This window comes from Bufo bufo, chromosome 1, assembly GCF_905171765.1.
Source record: "Bufo bufo chromosome 1, aBufBuf1.1, whole genome shotgun sequence".
Classification (NCBI taxonomy): Eukaryota; Metazoa; Chordata; class Amphibia; order Anura; family Bufonidae; genus Bufo; species Bufo bufo.
Window position 1 is genome coordinate 56,669,420 of NC_053389.1, and position 24,204 is coordinate 56,693,623.

Genomic DNA, 24,204 nt, shown 5'->3' on the forward strand with positions numbered 1-24,204 from the left:
GTGCGCGCAAAACCTCAAATTACGGTACCCGATGAATGAGCGTTTCGTTCGTTTGTTCATCAGGTAATCAGCCTACATGGAATCCACCGCAGCCAGTACGCCCAAAAGCTACTAAAGCGAGCAACACGGTAACCCGTGTCACTGTGAACTACACTGTGACAATATGGCTATCTTTTTTTTTTTTTTACATAATAAAGCTTTTTTTTATTTTTTATCATGTTTCCATTTCTGAAAGCCATATTTATTTTTTTATTTTTCTGCCAATGATCTTGTGTAGGGGCTCCTTTTTTTGCAGCAAGAGTTGATATATTTATTGTTGCATTTTTTGGGTGCAAGTGATTTTTAAATTTTTTGACCAAAAAATGGCAGTTTTTTTTAATGGCATTCACCTGAGGGGATAGGTCATGTCATGCTTTTATAGAGCAGGTCATTACAGACGCAGCGATACCTAATATGTCTATTTTTTTTATATTTCTATTTAAGGAATTGTCTCATCTCAGACAATGGGGCATATTGCTAGGCTATGCCCCCATTGTCTTATAGGTGTGGGTCACACCGCTGGGACCTGGCCCTACATTGAGAACGGAGCCCTGAAAGTGGTGTAGGGCGCGCTGTGCATACGCAGCCGCCCTCCATTTATTTTCTATGGGGCCGCCACAAATAGCCGTACGCTGGCTCGACTATTTCCGTCGGCCCCATAGAAGTGAATGGGAGCGGTGTCCGGTCATGCATGGTGCGCTCCCATTCACTTCTATGGGGAAACCGCTTGGTGGTGGCCAGACCGGAGTCCTCCAGCCACCACCTTGCAGGGCTCCGTTACTGATATACGTGGGACCTACATCTGTAAGACAAACCATATGCCCCCATTGTCTGAGATAAGACAATCCCTTTAAGTTTTACACAGTGAAAAATATCTTTTTGTGTTACCATTTTCTGAAAGCCATATTTTTTTTATTTTTGGGGCCATTGTCTTATGTAGGAGCTTGTATTTTGCAGGATGAGGTGACAGTATTATTGGTACCATTTCGGAGTACATACGATTTTTAGATTGGTTGGCATTAGACTTGGTTTTGGCACTGTTTTTATTTTATTTAGAGCAGGTCATTACAGACGCAGCGATACCTAATATATGTCTGTTTTTCTTTTTTTTCCGGTTATTTATAATTTTATTATGGGAAAGCTGCGTTTTTTTTTATTTACTTGAAACCTAGGTATCCTACAGGTTAATAAAAAAAAAAAAAAAAAAAAAAAACTAAAGCACAAAATTAAACAAAAAGACTTTTGAGGGGCCGATCTGTACTATATTGATACCGTATGTTGGAGTGTGTATGACTTTTTTTTTAGCAGTGTTTATTCAAATTTTTGTAGCATGCAATTGTAATTGTGATATAAAATTACAGCATGTTGCAGGAAAACTACAACTCCCAGCAGGTCCTGAAGGTTTGCATCTCACAGGGCATGCTAGGAGTTGTAATTTCCAGAGGGGAATGCAGTAAAATGTGAAATTATATTTGTATTAAACCATAGATTTACCTATATTTTATACTGTCTTGGGGGACTAGCGGCAGCCTGTGATGTCCACCACTGAGTCACAGGCAGCTTCTGTTTCATGGGGGACACAGCAGCACCACCAGCACGTCTGCACACTTAGGAGCGCAGTAAAAGCCCGCCGCCGCTCTCTGCAGACTCCAGAATATGGGCGGGCGGCAGGGCTCTGTGAGGACGCAGCGTGTGTGCAGCGCAGGCACCGCACCACATGTATCAAGAGGCGGGTCCTGCCGCCCACTGAAACATGGCAGCTCCAGCCGCCAGCATCACTGCACGGCAAGTTAAGTGGTGAGATGATCAAGATCGTCTCGACACCTTCTGTATGTCTGTGTAGCTCTGCTCTTTCTAATGAAGTGGCAGGCAGCGGCTCTTGCCAGCAGAAAGCTGGGGCTGCCTGCCGCTGCTGATTAATATGTAGACTGTAACTGGGCAGGGGCCCACCGGGGATTTCCCCGGTGGGCCAGTCCGAGCCTGCATGTATGTGTATGGCGGGAGCAGGAGGAATAGCTGTCTGATGAATCCTTTCTACTGAGTTGGTCAGCCTAAAGGTGGGTTTACACGGCCCAATTGTCGGCAGATTATCAGGAAGGAACATTACTAGGAACTCTCCTTCCTGATATTAGGCCTGTGTAAATGTGCCTCCAATCACCTGAGGAACTAGCAAAAACATTCGTTCATCGGGTAATACAGCATTAAATCAGCCTTTATGGGCATCAGCTTTAATCTCCACTGACGAGCAGGCAATTATCGGGAAGGAACGGTACCTTCATGATAATTGCCTGCTCCGTCAGGCAGCCTAAATGCAGCTGTTACATTCGAGGACGGATTCCATTGAAGGGTAGAGTGACTACCTTAAAATAAGACCACTAAGGCCTCACACCGCAGTAGTGCATGCACTACTTTTTTGCGGTGCGGAGGCACAGACAGAAAACCCACAGAAGCACTCCGTAGTGCGTCCGTAGGCTTCCGATCCGTGCCTCAGTTTCGCACGGTATCTTCCAGATTGCGGACCCTCTTAAGTGATACTTTGCACACACGGCCGGTGCCGGTATTTTGCAACCCGCTGTATGCAGGCCGCAATACGGGCACTATCTGTACGAGGCCTTATCTGAGATTTCTGGATAGCTGATATAGCGCTAGATATAAAAGATCCACACTGAGGGCTGTATTACACTGCTAGATTTAGCAGATTTAGCAGGAAGGAAACGTTCCGTCCCAGCAAGCGTCTGCTCCTCAGTAAAGGAGTTCGCTACTTTTGCATGCAGCGATCTCCTCCACAGTATGGGGAGGAGCGATCACTAATGCCATAACTCATCGCCGTACAGAATCATTATATTTTGTGACCTTATGAAAGATGTGATTACCCGATGATTGGGCGTTCATCGGGTAATCGGCGGCACCTTTATACTAGCAGGTCATCGCTAACGAGTATTTCTACGAATGCCTGTTAGCGATGATCTGGCCGATCCTCAGCGAGTGTAATACAGCGCTCCTATCAGCTATCACCTATCTGTGGAATAGATTATTTGTTCGTACGTTAGAGAGGGGGGAGAAGATCCAAGAAAGGCATTTCACACAGGGGGTAGATAGCAGGTTGTAACTGAATATCAGGAGGCTGCTCCCTGAAGGACAATGGTTCAAAGTCCTTTAGGTCATCTGAATTCCAGTCCTTTTCAAGGCAGAGACAGGAAGTGGCCACCGCGTGTGATAGCCAGCCGCTCACTAGAAGATCAGAGCTGCAGTTATCCATAGGCTGTGTGGTATCAGTTATATGGATGATACGTCATTGAGGAAAATCTGGTAAAAACATGCCGGACTCTTTGTAGTCCAAGGACCCGTCGCGTGCCTTCCTCCCTTTCCTATATGGCTTTGTGTAGATAGCATAGTGCTGTGGTCATTGAACGCCATGCTGCAGGTGTGCTGTGCAGAGACAGAGTCACTTTACTGTAGAGTTACCGGCTGACCGCTGCGCTGTAATGTGACTGCTCATGCGCCAGATCTTCCTGAACAGCCTTCATGACACAGCAGAAGCACGACACTTGTATAAACAGACTATACAATCATAACCTGCTTCTGTAGGGCTTTGAATAATCTGATTACTTAAAGGGAACCTGTCATCAACTTTATGGTGACCTCACTGAGGGCGGCATACATTAGTGACAGACATGCTGATTTCAGCGCTGTGTCACTCATGAGCTAAAGGTAAGTGGTTGCCGAGAACCAGCATCATAATCATTGCAGCCTGAGCCTTGAAAAGAGTCAAATCTACCTGAGAAGAGTCCTGGTTATTATAATCTCCTGCTCTCTCACCCGTCTGCTGATGATTGGCAGTTCTCTCCGAGAGAGAAAGGGAGAAAACTAGGTAGAAGACGGTCAGTCATCAGCAGGTGGGCAGGAGAGCATGAATAACCAGGACTCTTCTCAGGTGGCCGGGACTCTTTTTCAGGCCCAGTTTGCAATGATTGTGATGTTGGTTCTCGGCAACCGCTTACTTTTTACTTAGAAATGACCGACCGCTGAAATCAACTCACCTGTCTCTGCTTTATGCTGCCATTAGTATGGGCAGCATAACGTTGATGACAGGTTCCCTTTAAAGGAGCACTCCGGGCACATGGAATACACTGTTATTCCTTGTGCAGAGCTGAGGGGCCGTGCATGACACACGGATGCTCTCTATGGTGGTCTTTGGATCCCCTTGTCATACTGAGGCCCAGCACTAGGCATAACAAACCTTTAGGGCCACATTTGGCTGCAGAAAATCATGAGCAGGGGCGGACTAGGAACTTTAAAGTAGCCCTGAAAAAAAAAAGCCTAAAAGTGGCCCCATGTTGTAGACGGATCCAGATTGACAGAAGATGAAGCATCACAAGTAGGCAGGGACAACACAAGTAGGCAGGGACAACACAAGTAGGCAGGGACAACACAAGTAGGCAGGGACAACACAAGTAGGCATGGACAACACAAGTAGGTAAGGACAACACAAGTAGGCAGGGACAACACAAGTAGTCATGGACAACACAAGTAGGCAGGGACAACACAAGTAGTCATGGACAACACAAGTAGGCATGGACAACACAAGTAGGCAGGGACAACACAAGTCGGCAGGGACAACACAAGTAGGTATGGACAACACAAGTAGGCAGGGACAACACAAGTAGGCATGGACAACACAAGTAGGCAGGGACAACACAAGTAGGCATGGACAACACAAGTAGGCAGGGACAACACAAGTAGGTAAGGACAACACAAGTAGGTAAGGACAACACAAGTAGGCAGGGACAACACAAGTAGGCAGGGACAACACACGTAGGCAGGGATAACACAAGTAGGTATGGACAACACAAGTAGGCATGGACAACACAAGTAGGCAGGGACAACACAAGTAGGCATGGACAACACAAGTAGGCAGGGACAACACAAGTAGGCATGGACAACACAAGTAGGCAGGGACAACACAAGTAGGTAAGGACAACACAAGTAGGCAGGGACAACACAAGTAGGCAGGGACAACACAAGTAGGTAAGGGCCAGCAATACTGTAGTACTACACAAAATATCGCCCCGGCAAAACCAAATACTACAATGTAGCACAAAATACTGCCCCAGCAGAACCATATACCACAGTGCAGTCCAAAATACCACCACCCGCACCGCAGTATTCAACTGTATCGCTGTCCCGAGGATGGTGATACGGTTGAATTCAGGAGGACACCTGTGGATGCCGGCCAGATGCATAAGTAAATGATGCTCCTAGCATAAATTAATTCTCAGAGCATCAGATCACTGTGTGCCCAGCTGGCGGCCATGAGGAGGGCCCGGATGGCCCCATGGGCATCAGCCCAGCGGGAAAGTTTCCTGTGGGGTCTATGGCCAGTCTGTCCATGACCATGAGACTACTAGGGTATCATCAAACTTTACTCTAATGGCAGATAATTTACTGCTGTTGAGATACACCGCAACGCCCCTAGACAGGAGCACACATTGACGGGAGGTGACGTACAAGTATAAACCACAATATAAACATTATTGACCGATTCTACGGGAGATTATGATGTACTTTATCCTCTGATACATATACTGGGACTTTGTTGCAACATTTTAACTAGGAAAGCAGCAGGCTCAGGATAAAATCCAATGTCTTTATATCTTCATTATAAAATCCACAGGCTGATCAGGCCGGCACGGTCTCTCTGATTTTATTCGTTTATTATCATTTTAGTACACAGCAAGGGCCCTGCTGATAAGTTTGATATTTTATCATGTTTTATTGCCACATGCGAAACACACATTGATTATAATACAAGTTGGGAGTGAGTTCCAACTATATGCCATTTGTGTATCTTAGATTATTGGGACAATTCTTGGGGAGAAAAGCTCATTCTTGATAACTGCCCCATGTAAAGGGGCCGCCTTTATGCATTTGCCTAAAATGATCGTTTGCCAGCACAATGATTCGTATGGGGATGAATGACCATGGTAGCGATCATTCATCCCCATACAGAGGACATGATTGCTGCATGTAAATGTAACTGAACAATCGGGAATGACGTTTTGTTCCTGATCATTGCCCTGTGCATCAGCCCTTGCAAATAGGCCCTTAGATAAACACCTGCAATATGGTTATCATATGGGGATGAATGATCATAGTAGCGATCAATCATCCCCATACATAGGAGATGATGGCTGCATGTAAATGCAATTGAACAATCGGGGAACAATCGGGAACGACATTTCACTCCTGATCATTGCCCTCTGCATCAGCCCTTGCGAGTAGGCCCTGTACTATGGTTATCCTGTGGTTCTTGCATGACTTGTAGAGATATCCCGGGTCTTGAAATCAGCCGCAGACACCGTCTGCCATACCGTGATCTATTTTATGTCAGTATGAACCATCATACCAGCCGACATAATAAAGACCGGCTGCAACGATCTGGATCATTATAATCGGCTGGGGGATGGGACGATGTCACATACTGTATAATAGTTTTGGACTTGAGACCCGTATCCCAGATGAGATCCCTGCAGCGGCCGGCCCTATTCATTGCCAGACGACAGGGATTCTGGAAGGAAAGCACCATTTCTTTAAGAAAAACCACATGCAGAGGCAGAAGTCATGGAAATAGTGTTATAATTGTGGGATCACATTGAGAAACAGCCAGGAGAGAGAAACAACAGGAAGCCGTCCATGCCACTCAACCCTGGTGGCAACGTACACTTCTACACTCCAGTTATTACTCCGTTATAAGCAGTGCCGCCATAGATTCTAGGGCCTTAAAGGGGGCCATCAATATCAGATTGGTGGGGGTCAGACACCCAGCACCCCCACTGATCAGCTGTTTCGAGACGGAATCTATACAGTGAGTAATTTCTGTTGTCTGTGTTCTGCAGCTCAGCTCCCATCCACTTGTCTAGGAGCTGAGCTGCAGTACCCCTGCATGGCCACTACACGGTGTACGGAGCTGTCTGCTTCTGGTTCCATCCACTGTATAGTTTCCCACGTCAGAGGCTGATTGGCGCGGATGCCAGATGTCAGCACGCCCTCCGGTCTGATATTGACAACCTATCCTGAGGACAGACCATCAATATCTAAGTTCCAGAATACCCCTTTAAACATTAACGCACAGCAGGATGTGGGATAATATAAGCTGTAGACACAAGCAGAAGACAGGAGGTTCAGGAGACACACTGTCCGTATGGTCCCCAGGACTCCAAGACGATGTCACTTAAAGGGAAACTTCTTAATGTGGCCAAAGACCTTAGAAAACACTTGTTCAGCTGACAACTATTCCTCCAGACTTCCCCTCTCATACACATGCATGCTTGGTTTAGCCGAGGATGCATGTGTTCTCAACAGGGAAATCCAAAAGCACAATCCTTATCTCTATCTACATGTGCCATCGAGGAGGAGTCGGAACACCGACATTCTCATGATCGGCCGGTCTACTCCAGCTTCGGTCAACCTAAATCTAATATGTATGGCCACCTTTACTTTCCCTGGCTTTGCCATTTGGAGATCTTTGCTGGCTTCCTTCACTTCAGTTGTCAGAAAGGATGACAGATGTTTTATGTCCTGGGACTGGAGGAAGCGGCCAAGAAAAATCTCTTGAGAAATCCAGTGGAGTTAGAGTTTGTCTTTACCCTGTGTTAGGCTGACTAGACACATTACACCGACATCCGCTCCCCATGCACATGCACACTCGGCTCGGCCATAGGATGCATGTGTTCTCTATTTGGAGAGGGGAGTAAGCCGCTGCCAGGCACCTTCTGCGGCTTATCCCCTGGGAATAAAAGAATCGGTCATGTTCAAACCCAACAGCCTAATCCTCCTTCTCCATACACATGCACACTCAGCTCAGCCAAGGGTGCATGTGTTCTCTATGGGGAGAGGGAAGTAAGATACTACCAGACACCTCCTGTGGCTTATTTCCTGAGAACAAAACAATCAAGCATGTTCAAACCCAAAATCCTAATCCTCCTTCCTCAAGCACATGCACACTCGGCTCAGCCAAGGGTGCATGTGTTCTTTGCAGAGAGAGGGGATTAAGCCACTGCCAGACACCTCCAGAGAACAAAAGAATCAGGAATGTTCAAACCCAACAGCCTAATCCTGCTTCCCCATACACATGCACACTCGGCTCAGCTGAGGGGGCATGTGTTCCCTTTCCCCATAGAGAAGTAAAACACTACCAGACACCTCCTGTGGCTTATTTCCTTAGAACAAAACGATCAAGCATGTTCAAACCCAAAAGCCCAATCCTCCTTCCCCATACACATGCACACTCAGCTCAGCCAAGGGTGCATGTGTTCTTTGCAGAGAGAGGGGAGTAAGCTGCTGCCAGACACCTCCTGCAGCTTATCTCCAGAGAACAAAAAGATCAGGAATGTTCAAACCCAACAGCCTAATTCTCCTTCCCCATACACATGCACACTCGGCTCAGCTGACGGTGCATGTGTTCTCTATGGGGAGAGGGAAGTAAGACACTACCAGACACTCATGTGGCTTATTTCCTGAGAACAAAACAATCGGGCATGTTCAAACCCAAAAGCCCAATCCTCCTTCCCCAAACACATGCACGCTCGGCCCAGCTGAGGGTGCATGTGTTCACTGTAGAGAGAGGGGGAGTAAGCTGCTGCCAGACACCTCCTGCAGCTTATCTCCAGAGAACAAAAGAATCAGGAATGTTCAAACCCAACAGCCTAATCCTCCTTCCCCATACACATGCACGCTCGGCCCAGCTGAGGGTGCATGTGTTCTCTATGGGGAGAGGGAAGTAAGACACTACCAGACACCTCCTGTGGCTTATTTCCTGAGAACAAAACAATCAAGCATGTTCAAACCCAACAGCCCAATCCTCCTTCCCCAAGCACATGCACACTCGGCTCAGCTAAGAGTGCATGTGTTCACTGTAGAGAGAGGGGAGTAAGCTGCTGCCAGACACCTCCTGCAACTTATCTCCTGAGAACAAAAGAATCAGGAATGTTCAAACCCAACAGTCCAATCCTCCTTCCCCATGCACACCCTCAGCTCAGCCGAGTATGCATGTGTTATCTATAGTGAGAGACAAGGAAGCCACTGCCAGACACCTCCTGTGGCTTATTTCCTGAGAACAAAACAATCAAGCATGTTCAAACCCAACATCCCAATCCTCCTTCCTCAAGCACATGCACACTCGGCTCAGCTAAGGGTGCATGTGTTCTTTGCAGAGAGAGAGGAGTAACCTGCTGCCAGACACCTCCAACAGCCTAATCCTCCTTCCCCATACACATGCACACCCCCAGCTCAGCCGAGTATGCATGTGTTCTTTGCACAGAGAGAGGAGTAAGCTGCTGCCAGACACCTCCTGCGGCTTATCTCCTGAGAACAAAACAATCGGGCATGTTGAGATCTAACATACTGAACCATCTGTCTTCGGGGACAGTCTGGGAACCACCAAACACCCATCAGATGGTCACCCGCTCCCACCTACCTACCTGATAGAAGTCTGGCCAGCTTTAGACGTCAGTAATAATAAAGAAGAGGATAACAGAAAATTCCTGAGATTTTCATGGCTTCCTGGGTAAGTAGCCGCTTGTATAACCTGAGAAATGACTGTACCTCAACGAAATTGCATCCCTCCATGTTTATCCCGGTTAAACGTTCCCTCCGGGGAAGGGGTGGGGGGCCTTTACTGTACTTTCATCCCTCTCCGGTAGATTTACCTCTGGAAATATTAACCAACCCTGCACGGCGGACGACAGACACTTTGCAGGAAGAAAAGTTTTGTAGGAATTTGGGTGGGGGAAGCCGAGCGGCGAACGTGGCACAAAGTACAAAGGAATGTAAAGTTATAACATAAAACAGTACAAAGGCAGCGTCCACATCCGTCACGCGGACGGGAGCCGAGGATGCGCCGCCGTATCCTTATATACATTGGGAAGAAGCCGGGGCAGGTACCTCTAACAGACCAGAGAGACGCCATCCCACACCACAAACTATTCCATATAGTAGAATATACACAGTAAAGCGCAGATTTCCAGTTCCACCATATATTATGCATACTGGCATCTTCTCGGAGAAGACATCCCCCCCCCCCCCCCAGAAGACCACTTTTCAGTGTAATTTTGTACGTATAATATCAATGTATAGGTTTAGTAAAGTGTGAACGATATCTAACAGAAATTCCCCAAATTCTCTCATCATCCCCAGACCATGCCTGTGCCATGATGGTGGCACCCCCGTTACCTGTGCCATGATGGTGGCACCCCCGTTACCTTGTGATCCGCGGCGGTGCAGCCTCTCCTGCGCTCCCCCTCCCTGTACCACGTCTACACAGAATGCAGTGTGGGATGCAGACAGAAGACTCACTGTCCCATCTGGGATGAGGGGCTCGTCCCTCCTACAGCTGGCTGCGCTCCCTTTACCAATGACAAGCCAGGAGCCCGGACCATGAGGCCGCCCTCATCCCTCCACAGGCCAAGAACAAGGAGCAGCTTATTCTGGAGTCAGAACATAAATATTCACTGTCCTTCCTGCTGGAGAGATGGAAAATGCAGGCGCAGGGGCGAAATGTTTCCTCCACCTCGAGTACAATAGTCCCTACATGGAAATATAAAATTATCGAGGGGTCAGCAGTGGATCCCACCGCCCAGCGGGGTGTGAAATGCAAGGCGAGAAACAGCATTTGTTTTATTATAGATACTGGAAAATCCGCACCAAAAACCACATTAAAAAACGCACATAATTCCGCACTATTTATAGCATTTTTGGTGCAGAATTTTTGCAGACCTCACCCTTCCATTGAAGAGGGTGAAATCCGCACAATCAAAACGCAGCAATCATTTCTGCCACAAAGCGTACAAGGAATTTCTCTAATCTCATGCACTTTGCTGTATTTCGCCGCGGTTTTTCTGCATGTGAATCCGTGTAGAAAAACCGCACATAATCCACATCGTGTGCCGCCACCCTTACAGTTTTAGGGCTTGTTCACACGACGGCTTTTTCAGTGTTTTGCGGACCGTTTTTCACTTATCTGTTTTTTTGTTTCCCTTGTGTTTCCGTATCTGTTCCGTTTTTCCGAATGGCCTATACGGTATACAGTAATTACATAGAAAAAATTGGGCTGGGCATAACATTTTCAATAGATGGTTCGGCAAAAACGGAACGGCATACGGAAGACATACGGATGCATTCCGGTATGTGTTCCGTTTTTTTTTTGCGGACCCATTGACCTGAATGGAGCCACGGAACGTGATTTGCGGGCAATAACAGGACAAGACTCAAAATGTAGCGGAACGGAAATGCGGACATACGGAAACGGAGTACATTCCGTTTTTTTTTTGCGGACCCACAGAAAATCTCCATGCAGTCATGCACACCTGACCAGTTAGTCTGCCCTGGAGGCTGGTTTTAAAGTCAGTATAAAACTGAGTCTGCTTATATAGAACCTACCAGTAGCCATTTGGCTCCAGGAGAAGTATATGGTGGGCTCGGCATGCATGTTGGTACTTGCATCCCTGGATCCGATGAAAGCTGTAATGGCACCGGACGGGGTTAAAAGCAGAGTGTGCTTGGCTTGCATGCTGACCTGCATTCCCTGGACTTTGTGTGGCTGTCATGGCCCATAAACAGGTAGGAACTAGTGTTAGGGACCACTCAACAGAGGCGACCTTGACGTGGTGAGTGGCTTATTACGCTTTGGCCAAAATGTACACCAATGCCTCATCCAGCATGGAGGCAGGGCAGAATGCTGGATGTAGAGTGCTATCACATTTGTATTTTCCGTTTGTATATGTATTTCGCCATAGTGATGTGCACCTACATACAGGTTGTGCTGACTCAATCCCCCACATTTTAACTGGTAAAAATACACTGATAAATCTCCTGCTTCCCATCTATTACAAAGCTGTCTGCCTGCAGCCACCACTAGGGGGAGCTCAGTGCATAGGAATTTATGAGGTTACCATTAACTGAAATGGAATCTGCAATCATGTGTTTGCACTGAGCTCCCCCTAGTGGTAGCTGCATGAAAATGCAATGTTTGCACATAGGAAGGAGAAGTACCGTAGTAGTTTGGAGTTCAGCACTAGGGTCTCCTAGCAGTCGCGTGATCTGTTTCCATTGAAGATATTTCACTGTTTTGAAAGATCCCCACCACTGCGACGGACTTGTAGAGGGAAGCATACTTACCTGGAGCACTTCTGGCTCCACTGCTGTCTCCACGGCACATGTAAACTTCCGGCATGGATGTGGTCACGTGTGTCTCTGCAGCCAGTGACTGGTCTCAGCGGTGACGCGTCCCCAAAGGTTCACATACTTTGCCACTCACAGATATGTGATATTGGATACTTTTTTTTGTATGAATAAATGACCTTTGATCTGGTTATCTTTATCTACCTTTAGGACATGGGTGAAAATCTGAAGATCAAATTAATGCAAAAATCTAGAATATTCTGAAGGGTTCACAAACTTTTAAGGACCATTATAGATTCAGATCTCACAAAAATCAAGCGGTGACATTGTGTAATACGTTATGTTTTGCGCGTGTCACCGGCCCTCGTACCGTGGAATGAAAATCAGTCACCGCAGATTTTATCTCCCTCATTTCTCTGTTCTTCTGCAGAAGAAAAATGTCACCGGGGCCTCAGATGTCAGAAGACTACAAGTACTAACAAGCCAGGGAAGAAAGGAATGAGGAAGATATGTCCAAGTCACAAAGACCCTGATCTGTCCACCCTGATGGTAGAGAGAATTCCTTACATCTACCGACCTGCTACTGGGAAAGATCCCTGCACTGCAGAGCTGAGCGTGCTGCTGTATTGTCAGAAGCATCTGTCTGTCTGTCTGTCTATCTATCTATCTATCTATCTATCTATCTATCTATTATCTATCTATCTATTATCTATCTATCTATCTATCTATTATCTATCTATCTATCTATCTATTATCTATCTATCTATTATCTATCTCCTATCTATCTATCTATCTATCTATCTATCTATCTATTATCTATCTATCTATATCTATCTATCTATCTATCTATTATCTATCTATCTATTATCTATCTATCTATCTATCTATTATCTATCTATCTATCTATCTATCTATTATCTATCTATCTATTATCTATCTCCTATCTATCTATCTATCTATCTATCTATCTATCTATCTATCTATCTGTTATCTATCTATCTATTATCTATCTATCTATCTATTATCTATCTATCTATCTATCTATTATCTATCTATCTATTATCTATCTCCTATCTATCTATCTATCTATCTATCTGTTATCTATCTATCTATTATCTATCTATCTATCTATCTATCTATTATCTATCTATCTATCTATCTATCTATCTATTATCTATCTATCTATTATCTATCTCCTATCTATCTATCTATCTATCTATCTATCTATCTATCTATCTATCTATCTGTTATCTATCTATCTATTATCTATCTATCTATCTATCTATTATCTATCTATCTATCTATCTATCTATTATCTATCTATCTATTATCTATCTCCTATCTATCTATCTATCTATCTATCTATCTATCTATCTGTTATCTATCTATCTATTATCTATCTATCTATCTATCTATCTATTATCTATCTATCTATCTATCTATTATCTATCTATCTATCTATTATCTATCTATCTATCTATCTATTATCTATCTATCTATTTATTATCTATCTATCTATTTATTATCTATCTATCTATTTATTATCTATCTCCTATCTATTTATCTATGTATTTATCTTATCTGATATCTATCTATATACATCTATGCATCATTTATCTAATATCTATGTCTTAAATCTATCTGCCTGTCTGTTGATTTATTTGTCCGTCTGTCTATCTTCTTATATTTCCACCTAATAAGACATCTACTGATATATATTCTATTTTTAAGTATATATATATATAACAAAAACAATAAAAAGGGCAGTAGTAAAATGTAACTTTTAATGTTATACCTTTAAAATTCACAAGGCCCACAATTCTATTCATAGACACCACCACTTAATGGGCCAGTACCACCAACAATTTCCTACCATAAAAGTGTGTTTTATACCTAAGAAGGGTAAACCAACATTCATAAAGGTATACACTTCTCACCAGAGAACATGTACAGGTAGGGCCTTGCTTGAATCTCACACCCACTCAGGTTGTTCCCATCCCCACAGATGAAAGGTGGGGGGGATTCTGCTGTATTCCACCATCTGTGACCACACCGATTTCTCACCGTCTGGTCCGTGTGTGTGTATAATGTTGCAGAAGGGTAGAGTCCTACCACTAATAGTAAAGAGTGCTAGGAAACCTAAACATAAGTGCTCAGATAAATAGATCTGCAATATGGGACGCCATGTATCGCTAATGGCTTGATCCCATGTAACAGTACCCTCATCCTGTAAGGGGTAATAGAAGGTGCGACCATAAATTTTCCAGGACGGCTACATCGGGGACTAACCAGCCCATATAGATGTAGCACTAGCCCCGTGTCCCCTGATGAATCTGGGGCTATAAAAATAGATGAAACGCGTAGGGACACATATATCTATTTATCTGAGCACTTACAGTCAGGTCCATAAATATTGGGACATTGACACAATTCTAACATTTTTGGCTCAATACACCACCACAATGGATTTCAAATGAAACGAACAAGATGTGCTTTACCTGCAGACTGTCAGCTTTAATTTGAGGGTATTTACATCCAAATCAGGTGAACGGTGCAGGAATTACAACAGTTTGCATATGTGCCTCCCACTTGTTTAATTTCAAATCCATTGTGGTGGTGTATAGAGCCCAAAATGTTAGAATTGTGCCGATGTCCCAATATTTATGGACCCAACTGTATGTTTAGGTTTCCTAGCACTCTTTACTATTAGTGGTAGGACTCTACCCTTCTGCAACATTATACACACACACGGACCAGACGGTGAGAAATCGGTGTGGTCACAGATGGTGGAATACAGCAGAATCCCCCCCCACCTTTCATCTGTGGGGATGGGAACAACCTGAGTGGGTGTGAGATTCAAGCAAGGCCCTACCTGTGCATGTTCTCTGGTGAGAAGTGTATACCTTTATGAATGTTGGTTTACCCTTCTTAGGTATAAAACACACTTTCATGGTAGGAAATTGTTGGTGGTACTGGCCCATTAAGTGGTGGTGTCTATGAATAGAATTGTGGGCCTTGTGAATTTTAAAGGTATAACATTGAAAGTTACGTATTTTTCGCCCTATAAGACGCACCTGCCCATAAGACGCACCTAGGTTTTTGAGGAGGAAAATAAGAAAAAAAATAGTTTGAACCAAAAGGTGTGCTTTTGGTGGGTTTTGAACTAATGGTGGTCTGTTGAGGACACTGTTATGGGGGATCTGTGGGTGACACTGTTATGGGGGATCTGTGCGTGACACTGTTATGGGGGATCTGTGGGTGACACTGTTATGGGGGATCTGTGGGTGACACTGTTATGGGGATCTATGGGTGACACTGTTATGGGGGATCTGTGGGTGACACTGTTATGGGGGATCTGTGGGTGACACTGTTATGGGGGATCTGTGGGTGACACTGTTATGGGGATCTATGGGTGACACTGTTATGGGGGATCTGTGGGTGACACTGTTATGGGGGATCTATGGGTGACACTGTTATGGGGATCTCTGGATGGCTCTTATTGGGGTCTGTGGATGACACTGTTATGGGGGATCTGTGGGTGACACTGTTATGGGGATATCTGGATGGCTCTTATTGGGGTCTGTGGATGACACTGTTATGGGGATCTCTGGATGACACTGTTATGGGGAGATCTGTGGATGACACATATATAGCATCTTATGCTATGTGTCATCCACAGATCCCCTCCATAACAGTGTCCCTGTAGTGTGAATGACCCCCAATACAGGGGGTGGGGGTTGCATCTGGTTTTATAATGACAGCGGGCCCGTGCAGTGACTGTATTCTGCTACACGGCCACGCTCACTGTATATTATCGTATCTGTAATTGTAGGCATTGTTAATGTATACAAATTCTGGGTAATCAGCCCTGTATACCGTACTTACAAGCACTCGGTAGCAGAGAGGAGGGAGGAGGCAGGCCGGGAGCACGGGCGCTGACAGCGTGAATCACTACGTCATGCGCCCACGCTGCCTGCTTCATTCATAAACTGGGCGGCGCAGGCGCGTGACGTAGTGACTCACGCTGCCAGTGCCCGTCCTCCCGGCCTGCCTCCTCCCTCCTATCTGCTACCGAGCGCTTGTAAGTAATACAGGCGCTGATTACCCAGAATTTGTATAAATTAACAATGCCTACAATTACAGATACGATTATATACAGTGAGCGGGGCCCGTGTAGTAGAATACAGTCACTGCACAGGCCCCGCTGTCATTTTAAAACCAGATGCCGGCCCCCAGCCCCTCCTCCCTCTCAGCTGATACACCCACCGCGCAGCATCGCGGCGCGGCGTATCATTGAAAATTAAGCAAAATGCCGCATTAGCCCCATAAGACGCATTGCTATTCCCCCCCACACTTTTGGGGGGGGAAAGTGCGTCTTATAGGGCGAAAAATACGGTACTTTTTACTACTGCCCTTTTTATTGTTTTTGTTCTGTTTACTGCGGTAGTCTGCTTGGACTGTATGTGGTCTTAAAAGTGGAACAGCCTTTTGGTTGGATTTGCGTTGCATTAGTTTGATATATATATCTAACACTTGCAGATCAGCTCCTTTTCCTTGAAGATATAGTTGGTGTTGTTCACCAATACTTTTTGTATCACCCTTCTAATGAGGATGTATCTAATATTAATACATAAATATATCATAAATATATCATTATTAATAAGACACATTCTAGGACAGAATGTTGCTCAGCGTACTGGTGCACACTTCCTGAACTTGTACAATGAATCATCCATCACCACCTCCTGCAACTGAGAGCTCCATAGGGTCACTGCTCTTACAGTAAAGAACCCCGTCTATGATGGTGAAACCTTCTTTTCTCTGGATGTAGAGGATGTCCTCTTGTCATGGTTACAGGCCTGGGTATAAAGAGATCTATGTACTGTCCATTTATATATTTCTACATTGTAACCAGATCTCCCCTAAACTGTCTTTTTCCAGACTAATCAAACCCAAGTTTGATAACATGTCTTGGTATTGCGATCCGATCTGCCCACCCTCCGCTGCACCCACTCTAATTCACCCACACTACTGACATAAAGTTAGGGATATTTGGCTTGTGGGTGAAATTTCAGGATGCACTCTAACCTTTACAGGTGCACTTAATGTGACCTTCTCTAAACTTCTGAATGCACATGTCCAACTGTTCAATGTTTCAGTACTTTTTGCACAACTTGCTGTTTTCTAACAAGGAGCTTAAAGGGTTTTTCTGTCATGAGAAATAACGTTACGTAGCTGACTGACATTAGCGATGTGCTACTGTCAGCAGTACATAACAGTGTGCTTTATACTTTTGTCCCTGCCGCCGTTCTCCTAAAAAACACACTTTTAAAATACGCTAATGAGCCTCTAGGTGCTATGAGGGCGTTGATTTAGCACCTAGAGGCTCGGTCTACTCACCCTTTATCCCGCTCAGGTCCTCCGTTTAGCCCGCCCCGCTCCTCCTGAGTTAGCTGGAACGCTGAAGAAATCCCGCGCCTGCGCCGTCCAATTCTGTATTCGGCGCAGGCGCAGTGAGGAAGCCGGGATTAGGAGCATGTCCTTCACTCACTGCGCCTGCGCCGAATACTAAACGGGACGGTGCAGGCACCAGACTTAAGTGACGATGAGGAGAACTCAACAGTCAATCAACTGGACCTGGGCGTGCCAAAGGGTGCGTAGACAGAGCCTCTAGGTGCTGAAGCAACGCCCTAATAGCACCTAGAGCCTCATTAGCATATTTTAAAAGTCTTTATTTTAAAATAATGGCGGCAGGCAGGGAGTGATAAAACGTACTGCTGATATTAGTACATCGCTAATGTCAGTCAGCTACATAACGTTATTTCTCATGACAGAAACCCTTTAATGGCAAAATTCACAACAGGTGTTTGAGTCCTCCTCATCATGCTGTTTACATTTTGACATCATGAGACCAAGACGACATCAAACAATTGATGAACATTACCTCGCCTTTGCGAGGCTTCAAGCAGGATGTTTTCAGACGGAAGTGGCCACTGAGCTTAGAGTGTCATCAGCAGGTTGTAACAGAGAGACTGGAAGAGTCACAGAAAGGCAGAGAAGTGGACGTCCTTTGGCCACATCCCACACTGATGACCGCTTCATTGTGAACAATGCCCTGCAGAACCGGATGATGAATGCCACACAACTCCAGGCACATTTAATGGAGGTGAGAGGCACCAAAGTGTCATGTCAGACCATTCGAAACCATTTACATCAGCATGGTCTGCGTGCTAGACGACCTGCAAGGGTACCTGACCACACCACCAGGCACAGGCGTCATCATCTTGCATGGGCCAGGAAGCATGTTCGTTGGACGAGGGACCATTGGGCCTCAGTGCTGTTCACTGATGAAAGTTGATTCATGATGAGCAGAAATAATGGCCGCCAACAATGTTGGAGACGTAAAGGAAAGCGCTATGAATCATCCACTGTTGTCACCAGAAGAGCCTTTGGTGGTGGTGGTGTTACAGGATGGGCAGGTGTCTAGTCAATACAGAACTGCCCTACACTTTGTGAATGGTACAGTAACAAGCCCATACTACTCAAGTAATATCATTAATCCAGTCATTGTTCCTTTGCATGGACAACACAGGCCTAATTCCATCATCATGGAGGACAATGCGCCAGATCATCGAGGTCACATCATTAGGGAACGGCTGCTGGAGACTGGGGAACCTCAAATGGAGTGGCCTGCACTTTCTCCAGACCTAAATCCCATTGAAAACCTATGGGATCAGCTGAGTCACCATGTAGAGGCTCGTAACTCTATACCCCAGAACCTCAATGATCTGAGGGCCGCCCTTCAAGAAGAGTGAGATCACCATTGCTGCTTCTACTTAAATGCCCGACTTTCATAATATAATATCACTGGAGCGGGAACATTTTACGTTTTCCATAAATTTCACCCAAAAGCCAAATATCCCTAACTTTCTGTGAGTAGTGTATTTCCTTCTCATACACAGGTGTCCAGAATTGTACACAGTACTCTATGTGTGGTCTGACCAGTGATCTGTAGAGAGGCAAAACTATGTTCTTGTCATCAGCATTCATAGATCTCATGCTTTTATCTGCCTTGGCAGCAGCTGTCTGGCACTGATTGCCAAAATTCGTATAACTATACTGTCCACCCACATCTTCATTTATTTTCAGGGCAGGCTTAGCCATTGTTTTACAATTTAATGCAAATTTTTGTATATTGGTTACGATTCCTAAAAAATGTAGTCCAAGAGCAAACCTGGATGGAGGCATGCATATGGCAGGTTTTCAAGACAAGAACACAGAGTTGCACAGTGTTACAAAGTGGATATTGATCCTCTGCGTCACTTGAACAGATTTGGCTACTCCTAAGGCCTCATGCACACGGCCGTATGTAGTTTGCAATCTGCAAATTGCGGTTCCGGAAAATACGGATACTGTCCGTGTTATAATGACTTCAATAGGCCGTGGTCCGCATTTTGCGGCCAAGTATAGGACATGTTCTATCTTTTTGCAGGACAGACATACGAATGCAGAAAGCACATGGAGTATCTGTATGCTTTCCTCATCCGTATGTCTGTACTGAAAAACGATAGAATATGTTTATAAAATGCGGACCACGGACCCATTAAAGTCAATGGGTCCCCAAAAAAATTAATATAGTCCAAACGGATATGGTCATGTGCATTGGGCCTAAGGGTGTTATCTAAGTAGCCACCCTAGTCTTCCCCTGTACAGGGATCTTTACTCCACTGCAGGGAAACACCAGGTTACTACCTCTTGGAGTTGTCTCTGTTCAGTGGACTGCTAATCCATCAGGGTCCAGAGGTATCTGATAAACAGTCCGAGGTCAGGGCAAGCAGATCAGGGTCAGTATAGAGATCTGGCAGAGGTCAGGATGTGACGCTCCAGACCAGCAGTCATATCAGGCAGGGAAGGGTCAGTTCTGGAGTCAGGCAAAAGTCAGTACATGGGAGAGTCAACAAGACAAGTCGCGAACCTTAGCAGGAAACAACAGAAGTAGAACCTATTGGTCAGGAACTCTCCGACAGTGGAAGGTACCTTAAATACCCTGAGGTAGCCTTCAATTGACAGGGGAAGATTTGTGAGGATAGACATTGGCCCTTAAAGAGCCATAGGAGGTGCGCACCCTACTGGTGGAGAGAGGCAGAGCAGGAGAACAGCAGGCCTCAGCTTGTGTGCAGCCTTCCCAGCAGCCATACCTGCTGGGAAGGAACAGGAGGACCCTGACGGGGACAAACCACCTTGGAAACAAGGTTAGAATACTGGCAGCCATGCCCATCAGGAGGAGAGAGGCGTTGGTTGATGCGGACCACCAACATAACACCCAGCAGGAAGGGCAATCAAATTGGACTTAAATGAGTTGGCTTAAATGAGTCGTCTAAGGTGTCCACCATTCTCCATTGCTAACCTCCAATGCCAATGGAGAGCACAGAAATGGAAAATATCCAGAAAACTCACCACAGGGCTGATTACCAAGCTCTGGAAGATTGAAGTGCTTTCCCTTTAAGGTTCCTGGATCATGAGGTCACCACTGTGGTATTGATCCTGCACATAGCAGACAGTCCTGGAGTCCGCATTACATACACTACCTTGGTCACACAACATAATGGTTACAGTCCACAGTGCGGTGCAGAGACGTAACGCAGTGTCTACAAGGTGTATTAAAGGGGTTGTCCCACCAAAACAACTAATCAGTTGGGGGCCGACTGCTGGGACAACCCATCGATCACGATAACCAAGGTCCTGGAGTCTCTCAAGTGAATGAAGCGACAGTTGCACATGCGCTCTGCCACTTCCATTGAATCCTATGGGACTCAATGGTAGTGCTTGGTTATCTCCAGCAGTCCCATAGAGATGAATGGAGGGGCAGCACACATGCATCATTGCATTCACTCGGGGGACTCCGAAATCCCTAGTCTTGTGACGGTGGCTGACCACCACCGATCAGATAGTTATCGCCTATCCTGTGGACAACCCCTTTATGGGAATCTGTCAGCAGGAAATTCACTCTTCAGGTCTAGCTCAGCAGAATGTAATGATACCTTTTACTGCTTCATTCTGGAGAAAAATACATTTTGTAAATGAGCAGTTAAGTGCACCAAGGGCGGGCCCAAGCCACTCTGTGCACCCATGCTCCCCCTGCACTCCTCTTTTTCAGGTCTCCTTTCTTAGAAGATGCTTCTTCTACAATTATTTGTGAATGGTGTTGAATGCACAAAGGACAAAGCTGTGAATGAACGCCACCGTAGTAGGAAAAACCCAGAACCCCCAACCTTCTGACAGGAGAGGCACGGTTTGTAAACTGGGCAGAGCGATGGTGATCAGGCTGTAATAAATAGGAATTTCAATGTAAACTGTAGGACGTCTGCTTACTGTCCCCGGCTGATAAGTCACACACTCCAGACACTTACCCGTACAGCCGCGGTTCACACTAGGGTAAGTATTTCCCCTGTCCTGAAGACTGGAAGAGGTTCAGAGCAGACACAACCTCGATGATTGCACACTTACTTTTTTGGACACAGAAGGTCTGGTTCCCCTTCTTCTCAGTATTATTTGGGGTATTATTTAGAGGCTGGACCTGGCGGCAGCAGCGGTGCACAGGGCTTGGAATGTTAAACCCGAGTTAGGGGTCCGACGCCCCTCACCCCCCACTGATCAGATGTAGCTCTGTTCATTGTGTTTTGGATGGGGATGGTTCCGGCAGCGCTGCTCCCATTCACTTCCAGTGCCAGAGTTACCCCCAAAACAGCTGATGGGCAGGGGTGCGGGTTGTCGGATCCCCGCCAATCAGATATTGAAGAATAGGCCATCAATAGTCAAATCCTGGACAACTCTAAGGTACCCACATACATAAGAGAAAAGTTGTCCAAACCCCCCAATGTCAGCCCTCTATCTTAGGTGAATGTGGTTGTGCTGACTCTCCTCCAATAGGTGAAGAAGGATCAGGCATGTTGAGTTTCAGCATGCACAATCTTTTGGGCTCAAAGTTGATAAGCCGCTACCAGAGGGACAGTCCGTCAGTGGCCTATTCCCCTCTCCCAATTGAGAACACATGAACGCTTGCTCATTTCTATCTTAAGATATTTATGGCAAATTCATCTCTAGGACAAGCACCTATCCACAGAATGGGGGTCCCTCGACCTTCTTCCCAATCCCCCCATTTATGGCATGCTGGTAACAACCCCTGCCCCTACACTAGACCACCAGAGATACTGGCATTAACCTTTACTACTATAGAGCACCATGCATGCTGGGTTTAATCCCGTCACAAGCCTAGACTAGAAATGGTGCTGATATTAGCCACTTCACTAGCCTAGACCACCAGGGTTATTGCCATTAAAGGAGTTGTCCAGACGAGTTAAAAAAACAAAACAAATAAACACAATTTTCAGACCATCCTCGACTCCAGAATCGTGGCTCCTGCAGTCCCCATCAGTGGGTAGCCAAGAATGGGACTCTTGTGTCGCTTCTGATCTGGTGGGTACTACCGGGAGCTACGAGACTGGAACCGAGGGCAATTTAAATGGTATTTTTTTTTTTTTTTCCCTAAACACTTTAAAGGCTTATTGCACACAAATGTGTGCGCTCCGTGGCCGTATTGTGGACCGCATTTGCGGATCCGCAATACACGGGCACCGTTCCGTGTGCATTCTGCATCACGGATGCGGACCCATTCACTTCAATGGGTCCGCAAATCCGGAGATGCGGAATGGTAGCACGGAACGGAAGCACTATGGAGCGCTTCCGCGGGGGGTTTCGTCCCGTACTTCCATTCCGCAAAAAGATAGAACATGTCCTATCTTTTTGAGGAACGGCCGGATCGCGGACCCATTAAAGTGAACACAGTGGGTGTTCGTGCATTGCAGCCCTCAATTTGCGGGCCCCAGCATGGCCACGGGGTGCACACGTATGTGTGCAAGAGGCCTAAAGAGGACCTTTCACACCTCTCCTGACATGTCCTGCAATAACAATTCTGGAGCATCTCTTTATATAACTCTACGTTGTGCCGTTCCTCTATTATTCCTGCTAGAAGTTATGAATGAATTAATGTGTGCAATGAACGTTCAGATTAGGGATGAGCGAATTGACTTCAGATGAAATATCCGAAGTCGATGTGCATAAAACGTTGTTTGAATACTGTACGGAGTGAGCGCTTCGTACAGTATTAGAATGTATTGGCTCCGATGAGCCGAAGTTATTACTTTGCGAAGTCTCGCGAGACTTCGGGTAATAACTTCAGAAATGAATTTCTACTGTAAAAAAAAACAACTTTTATCGAACTCTGGTTCAGTTCCAAGCGCTCTCTCCATACAGTATTCTAACAAAGTTTTATGCAAATCAACTTCGGATGTTTCATCCGAAGTCGATTCGCTCATCCCTAGTCCAGATGTGTGTCCCTGCACAGTCTGACACTATCCAATCAGTGGTGCCAGTGTCAGACTGTGCAGGGACACAACCCTAGCTGGACCTTCATTGCAAACAGCCAGCATTTCATTCATAACTTCTAGCAGGAATAATAGAGGAATGGCACAACATAGAGTCATAATAGATGCTCCAGAACTGTTATTACATGGGGAATGCAAGGAGTTACTTACACAGACGTGTCAGGAGAGATGCAGGAAAAAAAAGGGCCTCGATTCCAGAACTTCCCCATAAAAACAATTCTTGTCAGGAGAGGTGACAACCCTAAACGGCCATAGATATTATCATTATTAACCCCTAAGACGCCAGCTACATCTAGTATTAACCATAAATCTACCCCCAGGTGTCAGGAACAGAATATATTTCCAAAAGTTTTATTGTTTTCCAATAAAGCAATTACAGTTATCCAACAATCTCTTATTATGACATCACAAGAGTAGTCCGGATGGCATAATTGATAACACAAAGTGAATTCGCATATGTAACTTTGGTCTAGGATCTAACACTGATACATGGAACCAATATTGAAGTGTAAGGGCTCTTTCACACCTGCGTTCTTGTCTTCCG

At 45.6% G+C, this 24,204-nt stretch overlaps 1 protein-coding gene across 1 annotated transcript in view; it reads right to left on the reverse strand.

Moving 5' to 3' along the window:
- The window catches only part of PHLDB1 (pleckstrin homology like domain family B member 1), a 158,964-nt gene extending 148,581 nt beyond the window's left edge, over positions 1-10,383 (reverse strand). Inside the window, exon 1 of the mRNA XM_040424739.1 lies at positions 10,299-10,383. The gene's annotated coding sequence lies outside the window, so the exon portion shown is untranslated. The remainder of the gene's footprint in view (positions 1-10,298) is intronic.
- Positions 10,384-24,204: the final 13,821 nt, after the last annotated feature.